Genomic DNA, 6,000 nt, shown 5'->3' with positions numbered 1-6,000 from the left:
CCCCTGATCAGTTCTCTCCGAGATAAAAATGTCTCCGCATTTAATTATGCAGACGACATCCAGTTAGTCTTTAACATCGACTCCTCGGATCAGTCAGTTTCTGATTTCCAAGCTATCCTCTGTCACATCAGCAATTGGATGGGGGCAAATCACTTGAAACTGAACCCCGACAAGACTGGTTCTTGTCGGAGGTCCTTCCAATCCCTGGAACTCCAGTTTTTGGCCTACCAGCCTGGGTCGTTCCCCCTGCCCTACCGACTCGGCTAAAATTCTGGGAGTTATCATCAGCAAAGATCTTTCGATGAAACCCCAGATCAACGCCACTGTCTCCGCTTGTTTCTTCCAACTCCGTAAAATCCGGAAAATCGCGCGCTTTCTCACTACCGAAGCCCTCACCCTAGTCCTTTTGGCATTAGTCATCTCCAGAATCGACTACGCCAACTCCTTGTACGTCGGCATCCCTGACTACCAGCTCAAACGCCTGCAGCTTGTCCAGAACCAGGCAGCCCGCCTCATCTTCCATCAACCGAGGCACCACCACACCCGTCCTCTGCTAAAATCTCTGCATTGGCTCCCTGTCTGTGAACGCTGCAAATTCAAGTTAGGCTGCCTCATCTTTAAATCCCCAGCTGGCCTCGGCCCCTCGTTCATTTCTTCTCTTATTCATCCATATGTCCCCTCCCGTAATCTGCGCTCGGCTCATTTGGCTCTTCTTAAAGTCCCCAAAGTCAAACGCAAGAAATGGGGCTGTCTAAGATTCTCGTTCTTAGCCCCATCTCTTTGGAACTCCCTCCCCCTGGACATAAGATTGGCTTCACCTTACTGCCACTTCAGATCCCTCCTCAAGACTCATTTGTTCCGCTCAGCTTACTACTAAACTCAACTCCCCTTCATTCCCTGTTCCCTTCCTTACCTTTTCTTTCCTCCATCATCCCCCAGGCAGTTGCTTACCCCAGCACCAAGAAACTATACAGTGTACGCTGCGCTTTATAAATGCTTTTCACATCACATCACATCACATCACATACAGTAGAGCGCACATTTGAAGGATGTTGGTGATGGGTATGACCAGACATGGAATCCATTTACACCCTGGCCATATGTAGCTTTCTCTGATGAACAGTTCATTGGAGCAACAGTTGTCAGTGACAAGTATTACTCCAAAGAGATAGTCTCATACACAAGATGAGTTCTGGAGTATGTGACAATATTGTATGAGTGGCCTAACACAGAGCAACAACTTGTCTGAATGAGTCAATACAACCGTAAGACATAGGATAGAAATATTCAATTTCAGACATTAATCCCTGTCTTGCTTCAAATGTAGTGAATCTTTGACATGTTATGGCATATTTCAAGGCACCTATCTCCCTAACAATGTTACTTTGCACAACTTTGAGGTGGCGATAGGGGCTGAGCCTTAGTCACAAGGCAGCGTTAAGCCACTTAACAATGCTTAACGCCAATTTGTGCGTAAGACCCCCTTTCACACCATAGTTAGGGTGAAAAGGGTGGGCAATGTTACACCATAAAGCCCATTGTTTTGTATGCTGCTCCATATCTACAAAGGCAGCGTAAATATGGCGTAGTACGTAATAGGTAAGACCATTGAATACATTTTCTTAAACATGCACAATAATGAGAACTGTTTATTTTCTCATCATATTTGCTGTCCCTATGTGTGCTGTGTTGTGCAGCACACATGAAAACAGCAAAAGGCCATTGATTGTTCATGTGCAGGAAGGTGAGCCTTCCAGCACATAAACAATCTTCTGCTCAACGCAGACATCCTTGCACTATTGTGCAAGGGAGCCTGTGTTGGTGCTAGCCTGATTAGTTTTGCACCCGCACAGGGGCAAATGCACTGCTGCACCAATATGATGTAAATATGGTGCAGCACTGCGTTTCTATATTGGCAGAGCACAGCGTGATGCCTAGCAGGCTAGCATCATACTCCGCCACTTCCTGGTAAATTTGTCCCGTTGTCTTTTAAAAACCGGAGTTGTGACATACGTTTACTCAGATGTTTTAGATAGATGTATATAGCATAGCATGACTCATGGATGTGTAGCTGTGTAGACACATCCAACTATGTGGTGAAATTATGAAAATAGATTTGTTATACTGTTCTACATGAGTAGCACTGTGGTGCTTAGTGGTCTGCCACAATTTGAACCAGTGCTCCCTCTGTCTTTGTGTAAATGTCCTGGCTTGGCTCTGCAATGAGCCTGTATAATTGTCTCCTTAAGGTCATAGTCCTGGTAGACTCAGTCTGCGCCTGTGTCTGCGTCATCATTGAACTCAACAAACTACCACTGTTGTTACTCTACTCTGCCCTTGCTATGACCCATACCATACATTGCCATGTCGATATAACTATCAGGTTGTGATAAGAGTTTTCATTCATATAGAACTTGTCAGGTCATGTCAGAAGAAGCAAACAGTAGATAAGCATGTAGGGTCCCAGAATGTGTACATTTGTGTTTGTGGGATACATGATGAACGTTATTTGTCTTGGATCATACATCTTGTCATGTGTGTATTTCTTTACAGACAACATGTTACCTGAGGAAGTCAGGCAGTTGCATCTACGGAAGGACAGATACAAGCACATCCGTCGAGTGGCAAAGAGGTACAATGCAATGGCAATGATGTACCGTGAGGAGAGGGCATACGGACACTGGCAGTCGATTCCGAATTTATAAAAAAAGTGGACAAAAGCGTGGTGTCCTGTCTGCCTCTTCAAATCAGCAGAAGGACTATGATGCAATGCCAGGCCCGTCAGGAGTCCCACACATCTGCGCCCGTCTGGTGCTCCCAAACTGACCACACCTACCCAACCTGCTGCAACAACCTCAGCTCCGCAACCAGCTGCAGCAGCACCACAGAAACAGATTGTTGGCTACACCAACGAGAACCACAGGCTGCTTTTGGACCTCAGCGTGCGAATCACTCGTGTGGAATGTGACATCTCTGAGATTCATCTCTTCGGGAAATTAAGGGTGCCCTGGGGCTCCCCTTCTGAGCACCAACCATTTTTATCTATCCCCCTTGTACATTCCCCCTATTCCTTGATTCTGACTTTTCAAATTGTTCTTACTGCAGGATGTTAGGTAGTGTTAAGTGTAGTTTTAGAGTAGATATAGATTAATGTTAGGTGTAGGTATGGTTTTACATTTTCTATGCGTGTTACATAGTGTTTTCGGTTGTTTCCTTTTCCTTTGAGAGGGGGGTTAATGTATTTTTGACTTTTTAAATTAAAAATATATATAGAGATATTTCTTTAGGATATATGTTTAGTAAGTTCATGTCTAGGTTAAGCTGTCTTGGTCCCGTCTACATATCTGCCTTAATGGGGGTTAATGTTTAATAATATGTTGTTATGTATATAGTATAAGGTAAGGTAGTGAGTTTAGTGTTCATATTAATTAGCATAAGTTAGATTAGTGTAGGTTAGGATAGTTTATTAGTATTAGGGTTAGGTTAGTTAGTATATTATTATATAATACAATTTTAGTGGTTAGTGATTTGTGGTGTCACTGATGTTTAATGTGAATCGATGAACTGGTCAGTTAGAATTTGGATACAACAGATTAATTCCCCCAAAAACCTAATGAATACCTAAGAATGGAGTGACGTCATCTTCTAAAGACAGGCTACTGTCATACTGCTGTTTGATTGTGATTTACAAACATGCATGATCAGTGGTGTAACGATAATTTAGGGGCACCCCCTGCAAGGTACGTGGAGGGGCCCCCTCCGGACTCTTTCAGGAGCTCCTCGGCCGAAGTGCAGTGCTGAGGGGGACCCCTGAAGCTTGGTGGCCCCCCCGCACTGCGGGGGATGCGGGGGCCTGTGTTACGCCCCTGTGCATGATATGTAGACCAGCAAAGTTAACTTTTGACATTGCATAGGGATGGTCTGCTGAATAAGTTGACATCTCAAAAGGAACTTGCAGAATAGAAAACACATTAGGCAATGGAGGCATTAAGGTCCAAGAGCACTGGTTCCATGATGTAGGTATATTGGTTGGTACTAAGGGGCATATTTACTAACCTCTATCCCTACCCCAGCTTCACTTTTCACAAATTTGTGCTGGCAAGATGGCCTTCGTCTTATTTATACATCATCGTTTACCCACTTAACGTGTAGAAACGCAGCTTTGCACATTAGGCACAAATTCATGCTATACTTAGCGTACAAGTGTAAGGCAATGGGTGTTGTGGTGGGCGTTCCACCACAACAACCAAAAGATGTAGACGCAGCCCCATCTTTACAAATTATTATTTATACGCCATTCCTCTTCTTACAGCAGCATTGCTACAGCATCTTTGTTGAACGTGGTGAGGGCGCTATCTATAAATGTGTCATGGATTTACACCCATCACAACAACCATTGTCCACACCATTGACAATTAGTATAGGGTCAAAATATGCATTGTTGGCAAAGCAAGGTTAAGCCACTTCAGGTGGCTTGACACTGACTTGACATTTGATCCAAGTCCCTATTCCCACCTGAACGAAGGGAAATCTTACGTTCGAGTGACAATGTTGGATTGGAGCTTTGACCCATTGAGTAATTCACACATGTCCTATCATCTCACTGCCTGTCAGCAGGACACATATTCGGTATGGTCGTCTGGATTAGTTGTGCTGGTGACACTGCTTAGGCATTGTTGACATGTCTCAAATTTGATGATCACAGGCAACACACATCTTTGTAATTTTAGTGCTTTTATTTACAGGTGCATTATAGAAATTGACAGACTGTGCCAGTTCTTTTGACAACAACCCCAACATTGTGTACATAGACAGTGGAGGGCCAGACAGAGTCATTGTGTGAGAACATGTCCTGAGGCATGTAAAGAAATCAGATAACTTAAGTCAGGAGGACGATTGCAGTGTCATTGTGGATCAATGGCCACATTGACAGTCCATTAAATGCCCAAAGTGAACGTAGCATAGTCAATCTGAGGACAGTGACAGGCGATGTTCCGTGGCATGATGGTAAGCACATTGCTAAACAGAAAGTTGCCATTTGACACAGATGAATGCTACCACAGGGTTTTCCTTTGAAAAGATGTACCCTCCACCTCCTCTTCCTCTGATGTGTCTGGTGCCTCCAGTGAGGGTAATGGTGGATTGGCAGCTGCACAGGGTGACACAAACACAACAGAGGCAGAATAGGTGGATGTTGTAGGTGCAGCAGCATTCATCTGTGCCACCAGATGAGGCATCACTGCAGAGAGGATGAGCTGCAGGGCTTGCACGACTCTGGCAACGTCACAGTGGTAGTCATATCAGACAGGCAACAGGTCCACAGGGCTGGGGCAAAAGCTTAGACTTGATATGGTGACCGGGAAGACTCCTACCTATGGCCCAAGTGAACGTCCCACATGAGACACTGAGAGACTCTTAGTCCAAGCACAGTACCCCTGATCCCCACGTTGAGGGAACGAGTGTCCTGGATAAGGACAGAGCCTGTGACAGCAGTGGGAGGAGTGCTGCGGTGTGATTGGGTTTCCCTGGTGCTCTGCCAGGACCGCGCTGATTGGAATCCGGATCGGCGCTCCCTACACCAACTATAACAGTGAAGTGACTGTAGCAATTTATCGTGCAAAAAACTCACACCATGTCAGTAATTAGTGTAAAAGACCATTTATTACGGCAGGGTTGCATACAGTTATTTAACTTTATTAGTATTTAGGAATAACCTCAAACTTCATAAATATGACACTCCCATTTCTCCCCACACTATTCACACCTCACACCAAGTTTATCGCAAATCTCTCATGCCTTGCTCCATTCTTCCCCTTCCGCTCACTGACCTTCTTCGATATGCCCAGTCACTCCTTCACTTGCCCTAGCAAGCATCCTCCAATGAAATTCTTTGCCTTGATCAGTGCATACCGCTCACCCTCTTCTGCCACCTGTCCTCACATCCTCCCTGCCCAGGAGTGGATGTGCTCACATGTGAATCACTACCCCCTAAAATACTGC

Source organism: Triturus cristatus, chromosome 2_2 (assembly GCF_964204655.1).
Source record: "Triturus cristatus chromosome 2_2, aTriCri1.1, whole genome shotgun sequence".
Lineage (NCBI taxonomy): Eukaryota > Metazoa > Chordata > Amphibia > Caudata > Salamandridae > Triturus > Triturus cristatus.
The sequence above is the reverse complement of the archived record's forward strand: the minus strand, read 5'-3'. Positions refer to the sequence as shown.